At 52.1% G+C, this 27,575-nt stretch overlaps 3 non-coding genes across 3 annotated transcripts; all 3 read left to right on the forward strand.

Moving 5' to 3' along the window:
* The first annotated feature begins 6,457 nt into the window (after window positions 1-6,457).
* Window positions 6,458-6,530, forward strand: TRNAK-CUU. Its single transcript has one exon. It is a non-coding gene; the product is annotated as a tRNA-Lys (tRNA).
* Window positions 6,531-16,355: 9,825 nt separating this feature from the next.
* TRNAA-UGC lies at window positions 16,356-16,427 on the forward strand. Its single transcript has one exon. It is a non-coding gene; the product is annotated as a tRNA-Ala (tRNA).
* Window positions 16,428-26,166: 9,739 nt separating this feature from the next.
* Window positions 26,167-26,239, forward strand: TRNAK-CUU. Its single transcript has one exon. It is a non-coding gene; the product is annotated as a tRNA-Lys (tRNA).
* Window positions 26,240-27,575: the final 1,336 nt, after the last annotated feature.

Here is a 27,575-nt window from a genome sequence, read left to right on the forward strand (position 1 = left end):
CCCGCAGAGCAGCCCCAGAGGGTGACCTTGAAGCAACTGTGGAAAACGGGACGGGGGTGGGGGGGTAATAGGCTCCTATATAAGAAAAAGTCCAGCCAGACCAGCCTGTCCCTTTAAACATGGGACATCTGGTCACCCTGGAGCAGCCCCGCACTCCTGCTCCCCGGTTGGTGCGTTTGTAACCCGGGGGCTGAAGCCGACGCGAGAAAGGGAAGTGAGCGAGCTCGGAGCTCTCCGGCGCCACCTGTTGGGAGCAGAGGGAAATGACTGAGCGGCGTCCTGGCTAATTTAAATATCACCTGGTTCTCTGCCGGGTGGCTCCACTGGAGAGCTGGGGCATGGCCTGAGCGTGGCAGCACCTCATTTGCATATATTAAAAGTGGCAGTTTGGGGCCATTGGGGTAAAATAAGAGTAAGTTTTGGGGTTGGGCCCCACATGTTTAGTGCAGGCTGTGGGGAGCCGGGCTGAGCAGAGCCTGCCCCGACGGGGTGTGTGGTCACCCTGAGCTGGGAGCGTGTGGCCAGACATGGGGAAGGGGCAGGGGAGTTTGGCTGAGAATGCAGTTCTCACTACCTAATTAAGAACAAAGAGGGGGGGTATTGAGATGCCTGCTTAGAGGGTTACGGGTGGGACTGACATGAGCCCCCCCTGTGCTGGTTACTGCTGGGGGGAGTATAGGGTGATGGGGCGGGGCTTTCTGGGTGCTTGGGATGTGGGTGGTTCCTGGTTGGCTGGTGCCGACCTGCCTAGTGTTTTCTGACAGCTGATCTCCCATTGGCCCTCGTGCGGGGCGGGTCTCTGAAAGCTGGTCTCCCATTGGGCCCTCCCCAACTGACTTTTCTGACAGGCTCAGCTCCCATTGGTGACGTTGTCTGACAGCGAGGCGGGGCGGAGCCGCCAGGGCCTTGTGCGCTCAGAGCTCAGCGCCGCCCGCGAGAAGCGGCGCGAGGCCGCGCGGGGCCGGGTCCCGCTGCCGGGCGGAGGAACCGAGACCGCAGCAGCGGCACCGCCTCCCGCCTGGCGAGAAGCCGCAGCACCGGGGGGGTCACGGGGCGCGAGGCGCTTCCGCGCGCGGCTGTTTCCTGCCGGTCGCGGGGTGACGGGTCCTGCCCATGGGGGCCGGGGGCCGCGGGGTCCCGATGGCAGCGGGGGGCTCTGGCGTCCACCCGCCCGCGGCGGCTGGGAGCTGCGGGGCCACCTGCAATGGCCGGGGGCTGCGGCTTCTCCTCACCCCGCCCCCGGTGACTGGGAGCTCCGGGCTCTGCCTGCGGTGTCTGAGCGCTGGGGGCTCCTCTCCTGCCTGGGGCGGCCGGGAGCTCCCGGGGCTTCGGCGCTGCAGGGTCTGTGAGCAATGACATGGGGCTGCAGGTCCTCCCGCCATCAAGGCCTGTTGGGAAATCCTGGGTCCATCCGCAGCAGCTGGGAGCTCTGGGGTCCACTTGTAGGAGCTGCAGGGTCCATAGGCAGTGGGGTGGGGCTGTGGGGGCTCCCCAGCCATCCATGGCTGCTGGGAGCTCCAAGGTCTGCCTGTGGGAGCTGTGGGGAGATGAGGGGTTTGGGGTGGAGGAGGGGGCTCCAGGCTGCAGGGTGGGGCCGAGGGATTCAGAGTGCAGGAGGGGGCTGTGGGTTGAGACAGGGGGTCGGGGTCCAGGACGGGGTGATGGCTCTCGGGTGAGGGCAGGGATGATGGGTTCCAGGTGTGGGAGGAAGCTCTGGGCTGGGGCACGGGGGTGAGGGCTCTGGGGTGCAAGAGGGGGCTCTGGGTTTGGGGGGGTTCAGGGCTGGAGCAAGGGGTTGGGGTGCAGACTTACCTCGGGGGGCTCCTGGTCAGCGGTGCAGCAGGGGGGAACCTACTGGCCATTTCCAGGGCACAGTGCGGTGCCCTAGGACACGTAGGGACCAGCCTGCCTGAGCCCCGCAGCATGGCTGACCGGACTTTATAACCCAGTCACCCCACTGGGAGCTCCAGGGTCCCCCTGTCACATGTGGTGGCTGGGAGCTCTTGGATCCACCCACAGCAGCTGGGAGCTGTGGGGTCCATCCGTGGTGGCATGGGCCTGTGGGAGCCCCTTCCGCCACTGGTGGCTGATAGCTGTGAGGCCCCCACCGGCCGACAGCTCCAGTCTTGCTGCCCCAGGGCTGAGGTGGAAAATGTCACTGAGATCTCTGAAAGTCACTGATTCTGTGACCCCCTTTATATAATCTTAGCCTTAATAGTTGTTGACTGTCTCTCTCAATCTAGTGGTCTGCTCTAGCATGGATGGGACAGGGAAGACAGACGCTCACCCCCCAGCACAGGTTTGGGCAGAAATGGCTCTGGGCTATTTGCTGTGCATGCAGAGGACTTGTCCAGGCCGGTGGAGCAGCTCTGCCAGATGAGAGCTGGAAGAAGGAGACCTGAGCAGCCTGGACAGCCCACTTTTTCTCCACAGCCACTGCCTGTCAGCAGGATTCCTCCTTCTCCTCAGTGAGACCAAATCTAAGCACCTAGATAGCCGCTCTGTCCGCTGCACCCCAATCCCTCATGCCTGAGCCTCCCTGCCAAAGTCCTGTACCTGGCTCCAGAGAATTGTCTCACATCTCACTGGGAACTCGACTTCTTGTGCCCAGAGAGTCTCGGCCCAACTCAGTAGAGGACCTGAGAAACACAGTGTCTGCCTTTTCCAAATCAGTGCTTGGAGAGGTTTTGTTCCTTTGACCACGTGGCTTAATGGAAAAGGCGTCTGACGTCGGATCAGGCGATTGAGGGTTCGAGTCCCTTCGTGGTTGTGCTTGTGCAATTTTACCTTTGGGCTGAAAGTCCTGCTCCCTTCAGGGCTGGAACCTCTTCTTGGCTGCTCAGGCCAATGCTCCGGCTTCAGCTAGAGCCCCAGGAAGGAGTTGGGGGTTGGGTGTCACAAAGGCTGGGGCATGAGCCCCAGGTGCTTCCAGTCTCGCCTTTGCCGTTCCTGACTTGCCAAAGAAAATGGGCGGCTGCCCGGGCTAGAGTGTGGAGCAGTTTCCCTCTTCCAAGTGTGCGCCTGTCCCTGTGCTTGAGGGGGTTGCTACATAGCACCTTGGGAGCCTGGGTGTTTCTCTGCTTCTCGCCAGCTGGGGAAAAGCCTCTTGGGTTAAAATCTCCTGCCCCACTGCCAAAGTGAGCACCTGGAGTGGGAACGGTCAGAGGCCCCACCAGGGGGCTGGCCCTGCTTTCCTACCTTCTTCTGATGTTGGCCATAGAGCATCAGCAGCCGCCCCGCATGAACGAATGCTGATCTGTGGGTGGCCTTCAGTGGGTGTTCGGCATGGCAGGGAGCAGGCTGGCCGGGTGTCTCTGTGGCTGTCTGCTGGCCACGCATAGGCATAGTCCTGCCTTCCTCTGACCCTGCCCTCGGTTGCTCTGTAGCTTTTAAGCCTTCCCTTGGAGCTGTCAGCACCAGCCGCCTCTGCTCCAGGTGCCCAGAGGAGAAGAGGTGTGTTGGGCTCCAGCCTGGGACTCTTCCTCCCTCCTGCCTAGCCCTGACTATGAAGCCTGGCCCTGGCCCTCCTTCCTTCAAGTGCCAGGTGGACAAGAGGTAACGTGGCTGCAAGCAAAATGGCCAAACTTGTGGGCCTCATGTGAAGCAGCAAGAATCCCAATGACCTGGTCAAACCACAGACATCAGGGTAACAAGTTCTAGAGCCCCAACCAATTTTGGCCATCACGACCCAAGATCTGGCTCCAGTGGGCAAGTCACCCAGCAGGAGGGGAAAGATTTGCTCTTGCACAGCTGGAGACAGGGAAGTTGAGCACTGTGAGCTCCAGGGCTTTACCACAAGCCAACACAAGGTCCCACTGAGATTTGAACTCAGAGTTCTGAGTGCTGCCCGTTACACCATGGGACCAGCTCGTGCTGCTGTCTCTGTACATTGGTGACCCTCACGGGGCTGGCTCGTGTAAGGGGCTGTTGGCCCCTTACTAAAACTTAGTGGGGGGTTTGGTTGGCTAGTTCCCAGTCCCAACAGAAGGGGGAAGGGCCACTGGGAAATCAGGCCCCTGAGACTGATTGTCCCCAGGGGCAATGGGGAGAGGCCAAAGCTCCAAGTTAGCCGCACTGACAGGCCAGGCAGTGTAATGAGAGAGTCACCAGGCCAGGGGGTCTCATCCTCCGTGGGAGCTGGAACTGCCTGGGCCAGAGTGGGGCGGAGCTAAGGAGAGAGCAGGAGCCCGAGAAGAGCCGGGGAGCAGAGCTGCACCAGCCAGGGAGAACCAGAGCAGATCTGTGCTGGGAGCCGAGCCGCAGCAGCACGAGCCGTAGAAGCTGCCCAGGGAGCAGATCTGTGCTGGGAGAAGAGCTGCAGCAAGCGGAGCCAGAGGAGCAGCCCAGGGAGCTGGAGGCAGAGCCGCAGCAGCACTGGGGCTGGAGGTGGGTGCAGTGAGCAGCGTGGGAGAGCGAGGGGGACCCTGGGCAGAAGGCCCAGTGCAAGGAGATGCCACCAGTCAAGAGATCTTGCAGGCCAGACTTTTGGGGGTGGGGGGATCATATCCCCTACATGGGGGCTGACACTGAGAACAAGGGGCCTGTCACCTAGAGCATGTGGCCACTGCCAGAGCAAGTGTCCAGCCCGTGGTGTCCCTGCAGCACAGCCAGGGCCTGGGGAGGAGGCCTGGGACATGTGAGGGAGAGACTGTGACCTGCCCTGACCCTCCAGAGACGCGGGTTGTGATCTCCCTGCGCCACAGAACAGGGTGACATGTTTTCCTTTAATCTTTCCTTGTGTTTTACATTGATTGCTGGGTAATAAATGGTGTTTGCTTGAAGCACATGCAATGAGGAGTGGGTCAGGGAAGTGCCCATAGTGGAGACTCTGTAGCCCCTGTTCAAGTGATCATGACACGATTGGGGGTCATCAAACCCCCCAGGATTCCTGGGCCCAGCCTTGTTGGGGTTACGAGGTCTCTGCCACACAGGAGAGTAGAAAGAGCGTCCTTGGGCTCAGGCAGCCTCTGGGTAAGGGGGTGGGGACTCAGATCCTTTCTCCGGCCAATTCCACCAGGGTCGTGTATAAACCAGGGAAGTTCCTCACAATAGCCAGACCAGATCCCCTGTACACTTATACTCTGTCCTCATTGCTTCTCTGTCTCTCTTACTCTCATCTCTGCTGCTCCCCCTCTGAACTTTCTCAGCACTCAGGACTCTGTATCCTGCAATCTGAGTTCAAATCTCAGTGGGACCTTGTGTTGGCTTGTGGTAAAGCCCTGGAGCTCAGAGTGCTCCACTTCCCTGTCTCTTGTTGTACAAGAACAAGTCTTTCCCATCCTGTTATGTGACTCAGGCCTCTGGGTGGGACGGCTGCAGTGGGTCAGGGCTCTAGAGCTGGCTACTGACACCTGAGGGTTGGGATTCTCATGGCTTCACCTGATGCCCACAAGTTTGGCACTTGCCTCTGTGCTTTTCCTCTTGCCCACCTGGCGCTTGAAGGAAGGAGTGCCAGGGCCAGGCTTCATAGTCAGGGCTAGGCAGGAGGGAGGCAGAGTCCCAGGCTGGAGCCCAACACAGCTCTCCTCCTCTGGGCACCTAGAGCAGAGGCAGGTGGTGCTGACTGCTCCAAGGGAAGGTTTAAAAGCCACAGAGCAATGGAAAGTGGGGCAAGAGGAGGGCAGGACCATGCCTATGTGTGGCCAGCAGACAGCCACAAAGACACCTGGCCAGGCTGCTCCCTGCTGTGCCAAACCCCCACTGAAGGCTACCGTCAGGCCAGCATGCAGGGCGGCTGCTGATGCTCTGTGGCCAACATCAGAAGAAGGTAGGAAAGCAGGGCCAGCCCCCTGGTGGGGCCTCTGACTGTTCCCACTCCAGGTGCTCACTTTGGAAGTGGAGCCATCCATTTTTTTGGCAAGTCAGGAAGGGCAAAGGCGAGACTGGAAGCACCTGGGACTCAGGTCCCAGACTCTGTGACGCCCAACCCCCAACTCCTTTCCGGGGCTCTAGCTGAAGCCAGAGCATTGGCCTGAGCGGCCAAGAAGAGGTTCCAGCCCTGAAGGGAGCAGGACTTGCAGCACAAAGTGAGCACAACCACGAGGGGACTCAAATCCTGAATCATCTGATCCACAGGGAGATGCCTTATCCTTTAGGCCACATGATGAGGGGGTCTAAGCTCTTCTTTGGAAAAGCCGGACACTGTGTTTCTCAGGTCATCTACTGAGGGGGCCGAGATGCTCTGGACACAAGAAGTCGAGTTCCCAGTGACACGTGCGACTTAATTCTATGGGGCCAGGTGCAGGGCTTTGGCAGGGAGGCTCGGGCATGGGGGATTGTGGTGCAGCAGACGGACCGGCTGTCTAGGTACAGAGATTTAGTCTCCCTGAGGAGGAGGAGGAATCCTGCTGACAGGCAGTGGCTGTGCAGAAAAAGAGGAGGGGTTCCTGGGATTTTTTTGCCTCTCGTTTGCCTGCCTGCTCGCTCTTGTGCTGAATGGTGAAGATGGTCTTAACAAGCCCAGGTAGCTCAGTTGGTAGAGCATCAGGCTCTTAATCTGAGGGTCCAGGGTTCAAGCCCCTGCCTGGGTGCTCAGCTTTTAAGTTGCCTTGTGTGCCAGGAGCCAAATTCTGTTCACAGCCACACAAGGATTCCCAGAAGCTGTGGCCATTTCCTGGAATGGTTCCTTTCCTTAGCAATCAGGAGAGAGGCCACATCTGCAGGGGCAGAAAGCGCAGTCTCTGGCCCCCAGGAAGTGCTGTGGGGCCAGGTGCTGAGAAAGCCCAGAGGGGGAGCAGCAGAGATGAGGGGAAGGGAGAGAGAGAAGCAATGAGGACAGAGCACAAGTGTACAGGGGGCATCTGGTCTGGCTATTGTGGGGAACTTCCCTGGTTTATACACGACCCTGGTGGAATTGGCCAGCGGAAGGATCTGAGCCCCCACCCCCTTACCCAGAGGCTGCCTGACCTCGAGGACTGTTAGGGTACAGATATTCAGGCCAGTCTGCAAAGGCCTAAACTTTAAGAATTTAGGTGTATTTTTATCACTTAGCTAGTTATAGAGGTATAAAAGAAAGAATAAAAAATCACTGTCTGTCTGTGTAATGGCCTTCTCTTACTGTGACAGGCTGAGGCCTGGTTCTTCGGCTAAGCAGCAAAGGCAGCCATAAGCTGGGAAGTGTATGGTCACATCCTCACATTCCCAACTAGTCACATTGAAATAAGGTGCTACTGGGCTGTTAGGAATACAATCCTGTCCTGATATTCCATCACCTCCAGAGAAAGGGAAACTTAGTTTGGTAGCATCCTGTCTGGCAAGAACTCACATCAATAGACACAGCTGGAAAACCCTTATGTCTGTATAGATGTAGTTGTGAAATCCTCCCTTCTGTATTGTTTTGTATGTTTATTTGCATGGTCTCTGTCTGGTTCTGTGATTGTTTCTGTCTGCTGTATAATTCATTTTGTTGGGTATAAACCAATGAAGGTGGTGGAATATAATTGGTTAGATAATCATGTTACAGTATGTTAGGATCGGTTAGTTAAATTTCAGTAAAATGATTGGTTAAGGAATAGCGAAGCAAAACTCAGGTTTTACTATATAGTCTGCAGTCAGTCAGGAAGGTGGGGGTGGGGAATGGGACCAGGGACTGGGGATGCGGGAATTGGGATCATGTTTTGCTACAGGGGGAAATGGGAACAGGGGATGGGAACAGAAACAGGGACACAGACAAGGCTCTGCGGTGTCAGAGCTGGGAAGGGGGACACTAAGGAAGGAAACTGGAATCATTGCTTGCTGGACGTTCACCCCAATAAACATCGAATTGTTTGCACCTTTGGACTTCAGGTATTGCTGCTCTCTGGTCATGCAAGAAGGATCAGGGAAGTAAGAGGGTGAAGGAATAAGCCGTCTAACACTGTCATTTGTTGCTCTAGGCTCCATATGTACGTGCATATTCACATCCCACTCCTGACACAATCACTGTCTTCTATCTGACTAAATAGCCTAATTTCAACCTCTCCTGTAACATTACACCACCAACTATTTAGCATTTGTAGGAGAGAAGTTGGAGGGAAGTCAAACATCTTCAAATGGCAAAACTTTTCCCCCGGCCTGGTCAGTGAATCCTATGGTGAGAAACTTTCTGTGCATTTCAGTTTCTTGTATTGTTGGATGGAGCCTGAGGTGCCGGAAGGGAAATGTCCATGGAAAACTTGGACCTCACTGTTGTCCAAAAAAAGGCAGGTGTTAGACACTATCGCTTCTCATATTCCCGTGGAATCCGAGTCTAGCTGAAGAATTTCTGTCTATCCTAGAGAGAATCATTCCATTGTAAATACAAATGCAATGAGATCTTCAGATCGAGTCAGCGCCTTTTAAAAATATTTACTGAGAAAAAAGCCATTTTTTGCCTTGTTGATAAGGACAAGAAGCCCTCTTTTCCTTTCAATTTCAAATGTGAAATGAATGGAGATTTTCATTGAAAAACTTCTGGTTTTTAGAGGGAATTGAACCCAGGCCATGGCTGTTAAAACACCAGAACCTACTGCTTAAAGCACCAGGGAGGGCTGGTTTTTTTTGACAGCCAGTGTTGTTTTTCTCAGCCTCCTACTTCACCAATGTCAGACTCTGAGTACAGTTAAGCTCTGGAATAGGCTCCCAAAGGCGTCTGTGGTGTCTCTGTTCTCAGAGGTTTTTAAGAACAGGTTGAACAAACCTCTGTCGAGGATACTCTGCATATACTTGGTCCCATAGACAACCTGCTCTGGCTCTATCTGCTACCTTCATCGTGTTTGGATGTAAAGGTGGGAAATTGGCCCCTCTTTAAAGTTTAAATGTTGTAACTTCTACATCTAGACCGGGGTGGCCAACCTGAGCCAACATAACTGCCAAACGTGCACCTTTGTATGCTTCTGCTGAGTCAGTTGTGAACCTTGCTACCATTATCATTATCCCTTTGAAATAATGATGGTGATGGACACTTGGCTCTATATCCCAGAGTGCCCTGGACGTCTACAGGCTGTATTAGCCAATCCAACCATTTGGCACTTACAGATGGGCACCTCTGTATTGTGCCTGAGTCTTGTACAGCTATGAATGGCTGGTAGATGCCGATATTTTCCCGTCTTTTTAACCAGCACTAATACCAGGCCAGGCCAGGGATGGGAAGAGAGAGAGAGCAGCAGGTTTCCCCTATTGTGGCCATCTCGATTTTCTTGACTAGCTTCACCTCCGCACCAAGTTGTACTTTTCATATGTGAGCCTGGCTAGCTCAGTTGGCAGAGCATTAGACTTTTAATCTGAGGGTCCAGGGTTCAAGTCCCTGGTCAAGTGATAAACTTCTCACTGTGATTATAAAAATCTGTCTCTCTGGAGTCTTGTTCAGTGTTACTCTTTCACTCCAGGATTTTGCCTTTCCTAAGAAGGGCCTTTGTGTGGGGGGGATTGAAGGAGCAACTCCTTGACATCCCCTCTGTCCTTGCAGGCTGGAGGAATAGAGTCCTCTGGGCATATAGCATGTTCCTCCCCTGCACCCAAAAACACACTGAATATTCATAAGGAATTAGAATTAGAATCCACCACTTTCCTTGGGAGCTTGTTCCTGTCGTGAATCATCCTCGCTGTTGAATATTTGTGCCTTAGTTGTAATATGAATTTGTCTATTTTCACCTTCCAGCCACTGGGTCTTGTTATGCCTTTCTCTGCTCGATTAAAGAGCCCTTTCATACCCAGTCTTTTCTCTCCATTAAGGCCCTTCAACACTTCAGTGAAATCACCTTTCAATCTTCTTTTGATAAGCTAAACAGGTTGAGCTCGTTCAATAGCAAAGAGCCACCAAACGTTCTGAGGGCTGGAGAAAAATGTCTTCTAGGGAAAGTGGTGGATTCTCCATCTCTTGATGTCATTTAATGAAGACTAGATGCCTTTCTGGGATGTGTTTGCCCAAAAGTAGCTATTGTGTCATACAGGAGGCCTGTGATATACAGGAGGTCAGATTAGATGCTCTAATGGTCTCTTCTGGCCATAAAGTTGACTAATTTCTGAAAAACGGAGTGTAGCATTGGGAGCAGCATCTGATGTTTTCCTGTCTAGCCGGCTTGCTGCCTAGAACGAACGCTCCTTGAGTGGGGTGATCCACAGGGAGTAGCTCAAACCTCCAAAGTGCCTGGCCAGGGGCAGGACATTAGCACAGCAAGGGAGGGGTGTGGCAGTGACATCACAAAGGCCTTTGGCAGGACCTCAGACTATTGGTCAAAGGTGGTGGGGAGGTGGTGACCTCACAGAGAGATGCTGACATCAGCCAGGCAGGACAGGGGCGAGGGGCCAGGGAAACCTCAGAGACCCCTGTGGCTTTGCTTCAGCAAGTCTCCTTCTCCAAGTCTCTCTTTGAGGACTAAGAGAGTATTTGGGTTCAGGCACGTGGGCGCCAGGAGAAACCTCTTTCGAGTTTTCTCCTTCCCTTTTAGTGATTTTACTAGAAAACAGAAGTCCCTGTTTAGAAGGTAAGAGCCTCCTCAAGGGAAGGGGTGTCATGGGCGTGTCACAGTTCGGATGCCAGTGGCTCCCCTACAGGAAGTTCCCACCACCCTGCTCTGTGTTCGCAGGGTGGGAGAGAGCAGCATCCACGGCAGTGATTTGCTCCTGGCTGCCGGAGCGGAGCAGCAGGCTCAGCTGTCAGAACTTCCCAGAGTGATGAAAGGGGAGGGGCCCGTGGCTCTGTAGCAGGAATGCAGGGCAGGCAAGTTCACAGCAGGCATTGTGGGATACTGGGGAAGGCCAGTTATGGTGATATAATGAACAGCAGCATTTACTCTGTTACTTTAAGTTTGCTGCAAAAAGCTCTAGCTCTCTCATTGAAGTCGTTTTATTTTGTCAGCAAAACAGAGCACTTTTGTCACCAGACATGGCATTGCAGTGTGTGCACCAGCCACAAGCTACCGACCGAGGGAGCGTTGTGTGTTTTTCACACACCTGAGCAATATAATTCTGCTGAAACAACTTTGTAGTGCAGACCTGGCCAAAGATTCACTCACACACAACTTGTAAGGAAAACGTCACCTGCTCCTCTGCGTTGCAGAATCCAAACACAAGCAAAGCTTGTGAGGCCCTGGTGGGGATGGCAGGGAGTCAGGTGAGGGCAGACACGGTATTTTAGCCCCCCCCAGGCACTATGGCTTAGCTGGCTAAAGCTTCTGTTTCTTAAACAGGAGATCCTAGGTTCAACTTCTACTGGTGCCTTGTTGGCTACTATCAGAAGACAAGATTCAGAGCTAGATGGGCATTTGGTCTAGCCCAGTGTGGTTTTTCTTATGGTTTAAATAACACTCACAGGCACTGATAACAGAGTTACTGAACGTTTGGGAGTTAGGAGCGGGTAGGTCAGTGGTCCAGTCCCCACACAGATGACCCCTGTCTCCCTCTGGGACAGGGGCAGTTCTGAGCTCTCACCCAAATGCTCATTGTGGCTGCCAGAATCTGTGAGCAGCTTGTTTAGTTTACAGCAAAGGTTGAGTCCTGCTTTGTGCACCGTGTGTGAGAATGAAAATCCTAAACTGCCCTTTGAAAGAACGAATGGAGCAGGACGTGTTATTGTCCCTGCCCCCAAGCAGACAGACCAATGGAGAAATGCCGCCGAGTCCAAGGTAATACTCCCCTGCCATTTTACCTTTTTTGCTTGCTAAACTCCTTCTTATCTGCCCGGCCCAGGCTGTCCTCTGCCTCAGCTGCTGCTCCCGGCCTGCTCTAGAGTCAAACACGCAGGGCCCCCAGGGGAACAGAGGCTGGGACAGGGCAGCAGCCTGGGCTGGGCTGGGAAGATGCTGGGAGTTCTCGTTCCCTGAGAACTGGCCTGGCTCCCATCTCAACAGCAAACAAATCAATTCCACGTCCCCTCCCCAGAAAAACCAGCCTGGAGCCAAGGGCAGCAGGGGACAATTCCCTGCAGTTCCCACCGAGGCAGGAGAGAACCCAGGGTGTTTCTAGCAGAGCTTATGGAACTGACATGGGGAAACCAGCCTTTAATAACAGGCAGTTCCAGTTTAAGCTAAGTTGTTTTTAACAATTTTTACAACATTAAATAACCCTTCAGTCGTAGTGTCACCATCCATAACATTGCTTCATCCTTATAGGTTCCTAAGTGCACATCTAAACATCTCTTCAAACACAAGGGAGTGGAGATCAGTCAATGTTCAGAGTCATCCCACATAAAAGAACCATGTTGTGGTACATACTGGCCCCATCATGTGGCCATCGCCTTTCCCTCCTCTCTGTTAAAAGTTTTAGTATTTTGCACAGAAACTTTCTTCCCTCAGGAGAGTCCTGGGAACCAGGGCTGCCAGCCAGAGAAACACCTTTAAGAGGCAACGTACTCTGCCAAAAAATGATCTCCCTCCTTCAGTTCAGTGACACCCTGAAATGTTACTTATCAGGGCAGAGCCGGAGGATTGAAAGCAGCTACATCAAACCCCCGTGTAGCTAACAGGAATGAACACAAACACTCTCTTGTATCTGAAGAGATGTTTAGTTTTACCCTTGGTAAACTACAAGACTAAAGGGAAAGGCGGTGGTGCCAGATATAAAGAGTGAAACACGAGACAATCATCATAGTTATGCCCATAGTGACTGCAAATTATTTCTAAATTCTTCTTATTATCATCAGTGTATTATTTTCTCTGGAGTCTAGACATTGACTATATCTTGACCAAGAAATTTAGATCTTGATAAAATAATCAACTATCCCTGGTTAAGGGAACGGACTTGATACCCACTGGGGTGTCCCTACACAGGTACAAGTACTAACAACAGTGGCTTCCTTTTAGCCATTGATTTTAATCAGGGCAATAAATTGATACGAACTCCTGTAAAATCATTTTCCAGCCCGACTCCTTCACCCACATTTGTTAGGGCATTGGGCCACCATATGGACGTTTCATTTCCCTCCTCAATTTCACACAGAGACACAATTTCCTTTGCACAGATCCATGAACAGCAAAACCTCCCTGTGTCTCTTGTCTGAGCCAGGGCATTCGATTCCATTGAAACCTTCTCTCCTGCAATGGCGATGGTCAGACAGAGGGGACGTGGCACCTGCATCCCTGCCAGGGAGATATTGGCTCGGCTCTTTCTTTCTGCTGCTGTTGTTAGTCCATGAAACATCAGGGATGGAATGCAAGGCTGAGCTCACGCACCAATCCCCTGAAACATTTCAGTGCCCCAGAGAAATCCTGTCCCCGGCTATTGGCATGATAGGGTGGAGATTTGAATAGGAAAGGGACTGTCTGAATTGTCAGTGTGGGGAATGGACAACAACCTATAGCAATGTCATTAACCACAAACACACTCTCATCCTGCTCCAGCTGGAAGGGAAATGGGCAGGAATTCTTGCTGTTCAGCCATGGACACACTTACACTAATGCCCAGCCGTGAGTGTGCTGGGGGAGCTGGTCTGAGCCATTTGAAGTGACAATTCTGTGAGAACAGAATCATGGTGTAGTGAAGTAACTGTAGATTAAGTACTTGTGGCTGAGTGGTTAAGGTGATAAACTAGAAATCCATTGGGGTCTCCCCACACAGGTTTGAATCCTGACAACTATGGAGGCATTAGTATGTTGCTAGTGCCTGAGTGTCCACAGAGCAAAACTGGAGCTGGATTTGGTCTCACTGTGAGGCTGGCTACACTTAAAATGCTGCTGTGACACTACTCTAGCACGGTGGAGTAGACACCTGCTACAGTGACTGGAGGGGTTTTCCATCCCTGTAATAGCTACATTGACAGAACAATCTTTCCTTTCATTTAGCACTATCTAACCACGGCTTAGGTCAGCTTAATTATACTGATTTTCGGGGTTTTCACACCCTGAAAGACGTACTTGTTAGAGGGTTTATTCCATCTCCTTCCCATTCCCTGGTCCTTCCCATGAGACCAGAGAGCAGAAGAGGAAGAAACATGACCTGCCGAAGAGCATAGAGAGTTTGTTTCATTTTGAACTGTGACTATTAGCAGAAGAGTGACACCTAAGGGCTGTCACTACCACCCACCAAGGGGCTTGAGTTTATGATGGTGGGATTAAGAGCATCATGCTCTACCAACTGAGCTAGCTAGATTTAAAGTCAGTCAACTGCCCAGTCGCAGTGTAGAAGGAGCCTGAGGGTGTTTATTTGTGAGCTGAGGTTCCCTGTCTGACATTTGCCTTCTTTCCTGGTCCATTATGTCTCCAGCGAGCAAACCGGACCTGTCACAAGGCTGGTTAGATGCTGCTTTCTAGACCAGAGAGCTGGGGTTGATTTAACATGCTGTCGCCATCAGCTGGTCAGAGTAACCAGGGTGGGAGGGTGGAATTTAGGATTCTTCCACCAAGGGGAGGTGCTGTTGGACTCATCTAGTGGGGGAGAGTCTGAGTCTGAGTTCCCCACATGCCACACACACATTTTCACAGGGAATCAGGTCCCCTGGGGAAAAACTCAAAAGAAGCCCAGGCCCAGGAGTGTCAGAGAAGGGAATCACTGTTTGCCTTAAGAGGTGGGTGACGGAAACCTGCAGGTCCTTAGATCCCTCCAGCGCCTGATAGAAAAGGGCTTGCAGCTGTTGTGCAATCCCCATGCTCCCAGCAGAAGGGTCCGGGGGGCTCAGTGCTCAGAACTCACAAGATGGCAAAGCTCAGAGCCCCATTACACGGAGTCAGAATGTGATCAGCTCACACCAAGGGGTAGCAACACCCCTCCCTTGGTCTCTATGCCAGAGCTCCTATCTGCTCAGTGTCCTTCCCGCAAGAGCGGGCTGCTGAGAGGGTTGCAATGGGGTAAATGAAGGCAGAGGAGGACTGTTCCTCATGGGGTTTTTTTGTGTGTCTCTGTGATCCTGCTGGAGGAAGCATCATTTGAGTTTGTTTCAGTGACTTGGGTTGGGCTGAGGTTGTGACCCTGAGCACAGGGGTTCCTGCACTCTCTGCTCCTAGCCCCTCAGGGAGTGGACAATGGAGCAATTTCAGAAAGTGGCTAGAAAGTAGCCTAAGAAAGTGTAGCATAAGTGAGAAGAAAAGCACTATCCTCACCTCCCTGGTGGTCTAGTGGTTAGGATTTGGCACTTTCACTGCCAAAGCTTGGATTCACTTCCCAGTAAGGGAAAAGTGACCTTAAACCAAGAAAGCTTTGTTTTTTCTTCACTTGCAATGTAAATAAATCCATGTTATTTTCCTGATTCCCCCATCTTCCCAGTGTCTCCATGGCAGGGCTGGCTCCAGGCACCAGCGCAGCAAGCAGGTCCCTGGGGCAGTCAATGGAAAGGGGAGGCTTCAGCGGCAATTCGGCCCTCTCAGTCCCTCTCAGAGGGAAGGACTTGCCACCAAAAGCGGCAGAGGTAGAGCTGCCATTGATTGCAGCTTTTTTATTTTTTTTTCCGCTTAGGTTGCCAAAAACGCTGGATCTGGCCCTGCCCCATGAAAGACAATTTGTCAAATCCCAGATGAGTGCAGTTCTATCAGTTCTCAGCCTGAGTCCTTAGGTCTTAATCCTGGGGATATTGTCCCACCATGGGGCTATTTCCCGCCTCTCTTTCCTAGGGAAGCACAATTTTCCTTGCACAGACACAGGAACAGCAAGATCTTTCTCTGTCCCTTGTGCAAAGCTGGGGGCCAAATTCCATGGAAACAATGGACAAGCAGGGGGCCCTGGGCACATCCAGCCCTGGCCGTGAGATGTTCCCTCCCCTCTTTCTTTATGCTCCTGTTGTTATTTCATGGATTGTCTGGGATGGGGGAAAAGCTGAGTTCACTCCAGGTGGAGGGGGAAAAGGACCCTGAAAATCTCAGGCCCCAACCCCTGCTACCAGGATCACCAAGGTGCTGGGAATCTGAATGGGAAAGGGACTGTGTGAATTGTCAAGGTGGGGAATGAATAACAATCTACAACTAGATCCACCTCATTAACCACTGACACAGGCTAATCCTGCTGCAGATAGAAGGGAAACTGGGAGTGATTCTTTGCTGTTCAGCCATGGAAACAGTGACCCAATTGCATGGCAGTGAATGTGCTGGGGAAAGCTGGACTTCACAGGCAGCTGGCAATAGCAGATCCTAGAAACACCTGGAGCTTCCCACGCCTCTGCTGCCACCAGGGTCAGTGTTGAGCGACTCACAGTGCCCCCCCCCGACACATTACCTTGCAGCAGGAGGTGGCAGCACCCCCCACCCAATGCAGGGGAGAGGGCTGAGTGCATCTCTGCACCCTGAGCCCAGGGCACCCACTCTCTCTGCCCCACACATCGAATCTGGCCCTGCTGCAAAGTGACCCCTAAGAACCAGCAGCCTCAAGGACCGCAGGTTTGGCCCTCAGAGCAGGGAATGTGTCCCCCATGCTGTGCTTAGGCCACTGGATGCTCTGGCAATAGGACAGCTCTGAGTGTAACCTCCAGACCATCTGGGGATGTAGCCCAGTGGTAGAGCACATGCTTTGCATGTATGAGGCTCTGGGTTCAATCCCCAGCATCTCCAAGCTCTTTTTTTCACCCTGCTGCTTTGCTCATGCCCAGAGGGGATGTGACCCACCAGTCTCCCTGCAGGAGTTTCAGTCCTGCTCAGTGAGGGGTAAGTGCCAATTGCATGGAATGTCGGGGGCGGTTTCTGCTCCTAAGTCACCTCGGTACATGTAAGATTCCCACCCGCTGTGCTGCTTGGGACAAGGGTAGATGAGAAGGGCGAATCCTGCAGCACTGGAGGGAAAGGTCCCATCTGCACAGACTGAGAGGCCAGGAAACAGAGGGGCAGTCAGTGCTCAGAGAGGAGAGAGGTCAGTGATTTACACCCACCAGGGGACACTGTCTTTCTGGGGCGAGTGCAGCTGGCTTGGGATGGTGCTGACGATGGACAGAAAAAAGGCTGGAGTCAATGACAGACGAGACCACAGAAGGGGAAGGGGAATGGCAGCCCCACAGAAGGTCCTGGGTGCTCAGATGCCCCAGTTATTGCACCCTGGCCTGTCACAGAGAGAGAAAAGACCCAGCGGGACCCAGCCCCCTACCGTGATCCCATGGACAAGAACCTGGCTGGAAGTGGGGTGAAGGTTCCCTGTGGGCAAAGGGGAGCTGAAATGCCTCAGTGTCCTGGAATTTAAGCAATGGAAGCTTCAAACCCTGCAGGGGTGTGGGCTGAGGTGCATCAGCAGAAGGTTGGGCTGGACGGGGCGGCAGGTTTGTATAATTTTTGGTGGTGCCCAGAATGGGACCAAGTCCTGCCCCACCCCACCCCACCCCCACACAGGACCAGCTTTAGGCCGATTCTCCTGATTCCCCTGTATCGGGCCCCACCCCTAAGAGAGCCCCGTGCCCAAGCCCTGGTACTGCGTACTGGCAAGAGCTGGTGCGCTGTACCAGGGTGGCCCGGCTTCCTCAGGGGGCAATTTAAAGGGCCTGGGGCTCCCAGCAGGGGCTGGGGTAGGGCTGTGGGGGGCTGGGGGCTATTTAAAAAGTCCAGGGCTCCCATTGCTTCTACCGCCCCGGCCCTTTAAATAGCCCCCAGAGCCCCGCAGCTTCCCCAGGGCTCCCACAGCTATTTACAGGGCCGGGGCGGTGGAAGCAGGGGAGCCCCGGGCCATGTAAATAACCCCCAAGCCCCGGGCTGCTGCTGCTACCCCGGTGCTGAAGCGGGAGGGGGCACTTACCATACAGGATGCCCTGCCTCCAGCCCCTCCCCCCTGCCCTGCCTCCAGCCCCTCACCCCCTGCCCTGCCTGCACCAGCCCCTGCCTCCAGCCAGCCCTGCACCTCCTGCCCGCAGCCAGCCCCTGCTGCACACCCTGCCTGCACCAGCCCCACACCCCCTGCAGCCAGCCCTGCACCCTGTCTCCAGCCAACCCCTGTCGTACCCCCTGCGGCCCTGCCTGAAGCCAGCCAGCTCCCCACACCCCCCTGCCTGCACCAGCCCTACACCACCGGCCCCGCACCTCCTGCCCTGTCTCCAGCCAACCCCTGCTGCACCCCCCTGCCTGAAGCCAGCCAGTCCCGCACACCCCGTCTCCAGCCAGCCCCGAACCCCTTGCCCTGCCTGCAGCCAGACCCTACCTCCAGTCAGCCCCTGCCCTGCCTCCAGCCAGCCCCATGTCCACTGATGCCTGCAGTTCCCAGGGCAGTAACCCTGCTCACCTGTTTCAATGAAGGGGGCAGGGAGCAGCTGGAACCCACACATGTGCACACCGTAGGGTGACCAGACCGGGATAGGGGGTGTGGGTTATTAGGATCCTATATAAGAAAAAGTCCCAAAAATTGGGACTGTCCCTATAAAATCAGGACATCTGGTCACACTAGCACACCCCCAGGGAGTGGCAGGGACCCACACATGTAAAACGGAATTCGTTTCTAGTTCAGGCCCATCTTTTTAAAAAAGAACTTTAGGTAGGGTTAACATACACCCGTATTTTCCTGGACATGTCAGGCTTTTTGGTTCTTAAATCACCGTCCGGGAGGAATTTTTAAAATTGAAAAATTCCTCCTGGGAAAATACGGATGCATGGTAACGCTATTGGTACAAAAAATACATACTGTGGCACATCCCTTAAATCAGAACTTTTTATAGGGAACCGGTTCCTAAGGAATGAAAGCCTTTTTTATATATACATATATATATCTATATAAATTTTAAGTTATCCCTGCCGGGGCCCGGCTGAAAATGACTGCCCAGAGTTCAAGAACTGTCCCTGTTCTCATTGGACAGATGGGGAGAAGCCTGAAGTACAAAGAAGGGAAGTGACCTTCCCAAGGGCCTACACAGCAAGGTGGTGGCAGAGCCAGAAAGAAAAGCCAACAGTCCTGACTCCTGTTCTAATGGACAAAAAAAACCCAGAGAAAGGGCTAGAGCCCAGGAATCGAGATGGTGGGGAAATTTCATTGAAACCATTTCTGTCAGAAAATCCCCTTCAGACTAAACCAGTTTGTTTCTCGAAATCAAAACAAGTTCTTTGCAAAAATATTTTGTTGCAAAACAAAAGCATCTCCTGTTTGTCAGAGTGTGTTAAATTGTCTCGTTGCACACAAAGAGGAGACACTTAGATCTCAAACATTAGATAAGATGCTTCAGTCTGAGCTAAGTAATTGCTGCTCTTAACAATTTCAAAATAAAAAAATACAAATCAAATAGACTATTTCAGCTATTCTATTATGTCATAATCTGCTCGGAGTAAATGTGATAGGACATATTACACACTACTCCTAGTGACACTCTCCAATGGATCCCCACCCACCGTGAGGTAGGTAGCAGCAGATCATTATTATCCCTACTTGAAAGAGGAAGAAGCTACGGCTGAGAAAGGAGAACTGACTTGTCTTAGGTCACACAGACAGCCAGTGGCAGAGTTGGGAATAGGACCCAAGAGCCCTGATTTTCAAACTAACGATCGGATCTTGAATTTCAGACACTGAATGACCTGAATAAAGTGCTCTCAGATGAGCTCCAGACCAACAACAGTGCACAATAAATATTCAGCAAGTATTTGAGGAGAACTGCAATGTTAGAGAGAATCATGAACTGCTCAGACACAATTAATGCAGCGAAGCAGCAAAATTCATCAAACATAGAACTGGTTATGACTTATTTCCTTGGGCTTCAAAGAGAACAACAAGGACCTGAGTCTCCTCCCTGTCAATAACCCCCTGCTCAGCCAATCAGGGTAGAGACTGAGGATGGGAGGCTGAGGGTTCTTGCCCAAAGGATGGTCACCGGTGGGGAACACTGCCTGAGCACTATTTCAGCCCCACACTTTCGGGTGGACCTCCCACAGTGGGAGCTGCAGAGCATTCCCCTGAGAAACATATGCACACCCCTCCTGGTGTTGGGAGGGGAACAGGAGAAAGGACAAAAGAAGCAAGAGACAAAGAGAAAGGAGGAAGGGATGGATGGAGGAAAAGGTGAAACCAAAAGGACAAACCCTAATGACCCCAGTGATTCTAAGGGACAAAATCCCAGGTGCGAAATAAAATTCTGCCTCCTTAAGCTCGTGTTTTCCATGCCTAGAATTCAACGGTCACCAGATGGATCAGATTGAACAGGTTTCAAACCTCGAGGAGGCTCTTACCTTCTAAACAGGGATGGCTGTTTTCTAGTAAAATCAGGAAAAAGGAAGGAGAAAACTCGAAAGAGGTTCCTCCTGGCGCTCACGTCCGTGAACCCGAATACTCTCTCAGTCCTCAAAGAGAGACCTGGAGAAGGAGACTTGCTGAAGCAAAGCCACAGGGGTCTCTGAGGTTTCCCTGGCCCGTCGCCCCTGTCCTGCCTGGCTGATGTCAGCATCTCTCTGTGAGGTCACCACCTCCCCACCACCTTTGACCAATAGTCTGAGGTCCTGCAAAAAGCCTTTGTGATGTCACTGCCACACCCCTCCCTTGCTGTGCTAATGTCCTGCCCCTGCCCAGGCACTTTGGAGGTTTGAGTTACTCCCTGTAGATCACCCCACTCAAGGAGCGTTCGTTCTCGGAAGCAAGCCGGCTAGACAGGAAAACATCAGATGCTGCTCCCAATGCTACACTCAGTTTTTCAGAAATTAGTTGACTTTATGGCCAGAAGAAACCATTAGAGCATCTAATCTGACCCCCTGCATATCACAGGCCTCCTGTATGACACCAGAGCTACTTTTGGGGCAAACACATTCCAGAAAGGCATCTAGTCTTCATTAAATTACATCAGGAGATGGAGAATCCACCACTTTCCCTGGTAGCTTGTTCCTGTGGTGAATCATCCTCACTGTTGAATATTTGTGTCTTATTCCTAATATGAATTTGTCTCTTTTCACCTTCCAGCCACTGGGTCTTGTTATGCCTTTCTCTCCTCGATTAAAAAGCCCTTTAATACCCAATCTTTTGTCTCCATTAAGGCCCTTCAACACTTCAATGAAGTCACCTTTCAATCTTCTTTTGATAAGCTAAACAGGTTGAGCTCGTTCAATAGCTCACTAAAAAGCATTTTTCTCCAGCCCTCAGAACACTTCGTGGCTCTTTGGTCATCAGACTCCTGAACTGCAGCTGGATGTGGCTCTTGTTCTTCTGCACAGCACAGCTCCTGGAGAAGAGGGTTCTGCAAATGTACATTCATATGATACCTTTGTTTAACTGATGAAAACATAAACTAGACACTTAGAGGACTGGAACTGATTTCAGCTGATGGACAGCTTTGCTAGGTTTTTATGCATTTGGACAGCGAAATGTTGAGTGTTTACATTGATATCAAGCACCCCCGTATAGTGGAGCTCCTGAACAGAATGGAGAATGGAAATGGAAATGTTTTCCTTTTTTTAAAAAAAAGAAAGGGTTATAAGAGAACAAGGGGGTTTGAACTGAAGACTACATAGACTGTAGTCACGCACTCTAACACTGAGCAATATCCCCATGACAACAGGAGTATGGAACTGTGATGTCCAGCACTTTGAAGGACAGACCCTGCTTCATCGAGGTCCTTTGCCATTCGCTGACCACAGGTGGTTTTAAAAATGGGGTTTGATTAAACTTCTTAAATGTGGCAAACACCACAGCTTGCACACCCACCGATATAGCTTCTCCCACTGACATAGCTGCCACCTCTTGAGAAGTGGATTAACTGCACCCACAGGAAAACTCTCTCCCATCAGCACAGAGCAGTGGTTCTCAAACTGTGAGTCAGGATCCCAAAGTGGGATGTGACCCTGTTTTAATGGAGTCACCAGGGCTGCCATTAGACTTGTTGGGGCCTGGGGCTGAAGCCAGAAGTCTGAGCCCCACCACCCAGGGCTGAATCCCTCAAGCTCTGGTTTTGCCCTCCCCCAACTGGGGCAGGGCTCAGGCTTTGTCTCCCCTGCCTCTGCTCAGTGGGGAGGGGCTTGGTCCCTCTTTCCATGGCCATGTAGTGAGTTTTTTTTAGCAGAAGGGGGTTGCAGTGAAAAGAAGTTTGAGAAACCCTGGCATAGAGCCTCCGAATATGTCTAGACTTGGCTCCCTGTGGCAGATCAGAGATGGAAAGTACAGCCATGGAGACACCACACACCAGCCTTGCCTAACAGGCAAGAATCAAAACTCCACAGAAAGATGCCTGCTGTTTTTAACCCATCTCCCTAAGCCCTCAGCCACCACCACTTAACAAAGAGGCTTTTCTACGCTATGGTTCTGGTCTCACTGAAGGGTCATTTCCAATTGTTTGCTCAGACCAGCATTAGGGGAAATGGTGCCCTGGGCAAAGCTTGTACTTTGGCACTTTCCCATTGCCCCTGGATGATCCCCACTCCCCCTTTACCGCTAGCTCCTGCACTCCCAGCCCTTGCGCCTCCTTCACCCCTAACTCCTGCCCCTCCTGTGCCCACTTTGCCCTTAACTCCCTGGGCCACCAGCCATTGCCCCTCTCCTGCAGCCCCTTCACATGGCTCCAGTGCTGGGGGCCCCGCACTTGTTCTCCCTTTCCCTGGGCTTTGGCATCACTAGCCCCTGCTTAGCGAGTAGGGTTCAGTGGTTCCCAAAATGTGGGGCATGAATCCTAGGGGGACACAGAGGAACATTCATGGGGGCACCTCAGGGCCTGAGCCAGCCCCCATGGAGGGAGCAGCACTCAGCCCCACTCTTCCCCAGCTCTTCCCCAACCCCACCCTCAGCCTGGGCCTCTGGCTCCCAGCTCGGCCTCGACCCCCTTACCCCTGTCTGCACCCCTCTCCCCAGCAAGCAACAGCCCCACTCCCAGCCTCGGTTCTTGACTGCGGCTTCCGAGGGGCCACAGCCATGGCTAAGAGGGCACAGTGTGAAATGTTTGGGGACCACTGGTTTAGGGTGATGTTCTCAATCACTTCTACAAAGTCCAATAAAAGCTATTCCTCACCCACCTACCCCTCGATCAGGACTGACTAGGTGTGTTCTGCTGCCCTTCACTCATGCAGGAAGGATAATAACATTTCATTCCACTCAATCCTAAAGTGATTTGTAACCCACCACCAGCCGAAACTGGTCATTTTGGGAAAGCGGCCCCATCATGCTGCATAGCTAGGCAGAGTAGGTGTCTATGGAAAAACGGTCTGTTCCTGAAGTCTTTCCCCCATCTCCTCACTAGATGTGAGGGGGGAGCTCATTCAGCCCCTGCTTCCGCTTAGTATTTAAAAACTCCTTATTGTCCCTAGCTCTGCTGGCCTTAGATTTCTCCTCCTGTCTCTTTATTGACAGCTCAGATGAGGTGGCCGAGTGGCTAAGGTGGTGGACTGCTAATCCAGTGTGCTCTGTCTGCATGGATTCAAATCCCATACTTATCAGATGCATTTAGTCATCACCTCTCCTTTGTAGACAGCCATGTCCCCCTTTGGTACAATGACAGTTCAAACAATGTTGCTTCTTGCAAACAGAAACTCAGAACTCTCTTGCTTTAAATAAAAGGTCTAAATCCCAGATTTCTTAAAAAAAAATTCTCTATTGCTGTATTTCTTAGTCTTTATCTCAAAAGGTAACATCCTCATCATCTCCCCCAAACACCCTGGGACCTGCCCAAATTATTAAAATACCCTCAACCCGAGCAAGGCCAGAGCAGTGAACCACAGCTAGTGTCTAGGCCGAGCTGTTCTGAAGGAGTCAACTCAAACATTTTCTCCCTGCTTCCCTTGGCAAGGTCTGACTGAGAAAACAAAATTCCCCAAACTGAAAATTTTCTGCTGAAAAACCAATACTAGTCTGTTTGGGGACTTTGGTTTGCAAGTATTATTGTTATTATTCTCTTCTGATTTCTGAATCAGTTCAGTTCAGTCTTTGTCCTCCAGGTGTGTTTCCAGCTGCTGAGTTGTGGGGGAGAGAGGCCAAGTCATGATGTCTCTTCCCCTCTTTCATGGTTTTTTCCAACTTGATAGGAAGCTCCTTTGCTACCATGTGAGTCAAGCAGTGTCCATTGTCTCTGTGCTATCTCAGAGAAGCCTGCATTGTACATGGTTCCTGGGATAGTCCTTGGGAGTGTGGATATCTTCAATGGGCCAGCAGTGAGTCTGGCTCCTCCATTGTCGCACCTGAAAGGCTGGTGGGGGGCATTTCCCAACCTCATAACATATCCCAGTAACGCACACAGAGCAAAACTTCATAACTTCCCAACCAATGCGAGCACATAGACTGCAAGAAGACATTAATGTTCAACAGATGAACAGTTCAAGATTTTTAAAATGATACCTCACCAGGCAGACTTTGTACAAACCATGGCATCCTTATATGAGAGTGGTGAATATGGGGCTTCCAGGTGCTGCTTTGAGCACAGCGTGCCACACCTGGGCTTACACTGCAATGGAGACGTACCCTTAGAGTCCATCTCTCCTGGGATTAAGATGGCAGCAGGGCTGGCCTGGGTCATCTGACTTGGGCTCCTGGAGCTAAAGCTGAGGGGCTAAAAACTGTGGTGCAGATATTTGTGTTCACGCTGAAGCCTGGGTTCAGAAACCCTCACCCCTCGTGGGGCCTCAGAGGTTGGGCTCGAGCCCATTTGTCTGCACTGTAATTTTATAGTCTTGCAGCCCGAGCCCCATAAGCCTGAGTCAGCTGACCCGGGCTTTGCGACAGGTGCCCTGGGTGAGTTAATCACAGTGTAGACATAATGTTAGGCTACATCTCCAGTGCAATGAAACACTCTTGGCTGGCCCGTGTCGGATTAATTGGGGTCATGCGGCTTGGTCTGGAGTAAAGTTGCAGTGTCCGTGTCTCGGCTCAGGCTCAGTCCCCTGCTTTAGGAGCCCAGAAGGGTGGGAGGGAGTTTAGCGAGTAGAAATGGTAAATCCTGGACTCAATGGCATTTCTCCACTGTTCTGTCTGCTCTGGGGTAGGGACAATAACACGTTCTGCTGCTTTCGTTATTTCAAAGAGTGGTTTAGGATTTTCATTCTCACACATGGTGCTCCCTTCCTCCTTCTATTGGGACTGGGAACTAGCCAACCAAAAACCCCACTAAGTTTTAGTAAGGGGCCAACAGTCCCTTACTCGAGCCGGCCCCGTGAGGGTCACCGATGTGCAGAGAAGGCAGCATGAGCTGGTCCCATGGTGTCACGGGCTGCACTCAGGACTCTGAATCCTGCAATCTGTGTTCAAATCTCAGTGGGACCTTGTGTGGGTTTGTGGTAAAGACCTGGAGCTCACAAAGCTCCACTTCCCTGTCTCCAGCTGTGCCGAACAAGTCTTTCCCCTCCTGCTGGGTGACTCAGGCTGTGGTGGGTCAGGGCTCTAGAACTGACACCTGAGGGTTGGGATTCTCATGGCTTCACCTGGTGCCCACAAGTCTGGCACTTGCCACTGTGCTTTCCCTCTTGCCCACCTGGTGCTTGAAGGAAGCAGGGCCAGGCTTCCTAGTCAGGGCTGGGCAGGTGGAAGCCCAGCACACCTCTCCTCTGGGCACCTAGAGTGGAGGCGGCTGGTGCTGAGAGCTCCAAGGGAAGGCTTAAAAGCCACAGAGGCCAGGGCAAGAGGAGGGGAGGACCATGCCTATGTGTGGCCAGCAGACAGACACAGGGCCAGCCTGCTCCCTGCTGTGCTGAACCCCACTGAAGACCACCTGCAGATCAGCTGCTGATGCTCTGTGGCCAACCTCAGAAGAAGGTAGGAAAGCAGGGCTGGGCCTCTTATGGTTCCCACTCCAGGTGCTCACTTTGGCAGTGAAGCAGCCCATTTTCTTTGGCAAGTCAGGAAGGGCAAAGGCGAGACTGGAAGCACCTGGGGCTCATGCCCCAGCCTTTGTGACACCCAACCCCCAACTCCTTCCCGGGGCTCTAGCTGAAGCCAGAACATTGGCCTGAGGGGCCAAGAAGAGGTTCCAGCTGTGAAGGGAGCAGGACTTGCAGCACAAAGTGAGCACAACCACGAGGGGACTCAAATCCTGAATCATCCGATCCACAGGGAGATGCCTCATCCTTTAGGCCACATGATGAGGGGATCTAAGCGCTTCTTTGGAAAAGCCGGACACTGTGTTTCTCAGGTCATCTACTGAGGGGGCCGAGATGCTCTGGACACAAGAAGTCGAGTTCCCAGCGAAACGTGCGACTTAATTCTATGGGGCCAGGTGCAGGGCTTTGACAGGGAGGCTCAGGCATGTGGGATTGAGGTGCAGCGGATGGACCTGCTGTCTAGGTGCTTAGATTTAGTCTCCCTGAGGAGGAGGAGGAATCCTGCTGACAGGCAGTGGCTGTGCAGAAAAAGAGGAGGGGTTCCTGGGACTTTTTTTGCCTCGCTTTTGCCTGCCTGCTCGCTCTTGTGGTGAACGGTAAAGATTTTTTTTTTCAACAAGCCCAGGTAGCTCAGTTGGTAGAGCATCAGGCTCTTAATCTGAGCATCCAGGGTTAAAACCCCTGTCTAGGTGCTCAGCTTTTAAGTTGCCTTGTGTGCCAGGAGCCAAATTCTGTTCACAGCCACACAAGGATTCCCAGAAGCTGTGGCCATTTCCTGGAATGGTTCCTTTCCTTAGCAATCAGGAGAGAGGCCACATCTGCAGGGGCAGAAAGCGCAGTCTCTGGCCCCCAGGAAGTGCTGTGGGGCCAGGTGCTGAGAAAGCCCAGAGGGGGAGCAGCAGAGATGAGGGGAAGGGAGAGAGAGAAGCAATGAGGACAGAGTGCAAGTGTAAAGGGGGCATCTGGTCTGGCTATTGGGGCAAACTTCCCTGGTTTATACAAGACCCTGGTGGAATTGGCCAGTGGAAGGATCTGAGTCCCCACCCCCTTACCCAGAGGCTGCCTGACCTCGAGGACTGTTAGGATACAGAGATTCAGGCCAGTCTGCAAAGGCCTGTACTTTAAGAATTTAGGTGTATTTTTATCACTTAGCTAGTTATAAATATATAAAAGAGAGAATAAAAAATCACTGTCTGTCTGTGTAATGGCCTTCTCTCACTGTGACAGTCTGAGGCCTGGTTCTTTGGCTAAGCAGCAAAGGCAGCCATAAGCTGGGAAGTGTATGGTCACATCCTCACATTCCCAACTAGTCACATTGAACTAAGGTGCTATTGGGCTGTGAGGAATACAATCCTGTCCTGATATTCCTGTCACCTCCAGAGAAAGGGAAACTTAGTTTGGTAGCATCCTGTCTGGCAAGAACTCACTTATCAATAGACACAGCTGGAAAACCCTTATGTCTGTATAGATGTAGTTGTGAAATCCTCCCTTCTGTATTGTTTTGTATGTTTATTTACATGGTCTCTGTCTGGTTCTGTGATTGTTTCTGTCTGCTGTATAATTCATTTTGTTGGGTGTAAACCAATGAAGGTGGTGGAATATAATTGGTTAAATAACCATGTTACAGTATGTTAGGATTGGTTAGTTACATTTCAGTAAAATGATTGGTTAAGGAATAGCTAAGCAAAACTCAGGTTTTACTATATAGTCTGCAGTCAATCAGGAAGGCGGGGGGGGATGGGACCAGGGACTGGGGATGGGGGAATTGGGATCATGTTTTTCTACAGGGGGAAATGGGAACGGGGATGGGAACAGAAACAGGGACACAGACAAGGCTCTGTGGTGTGAGAGCTGAGAAGGGGACACTAAGGAAGGAAACTGGAATCATTGCTTACTTGAGGTTCACCCCAATAAACATTGAATTGTTTGTGCCTTTGGACTTCGGGTATTGTTGCTCTCTGTTCATGCGAGAAGGACCAGGGAAGTAAGAGGGTGAAGAAATAAGCCCCCTAACACTGTCATTTGTTG

The sequence above is a fragment of the Mauremys mutica genome, unplaced genomic scaffold (genome assembly GCF_020497125.1).
Source record: "Mauremys mutica isolate MM-2020 ecotype Southern unplaced genomic scaffold, ASM2049712v1 Super-Scaffold_100320, whole genome shotgun sequence".
NCBI lineage: Eukaryota > Metazoa > Chordata > Testudines > Geoemydidae > Mauremys > Mauremys mutica.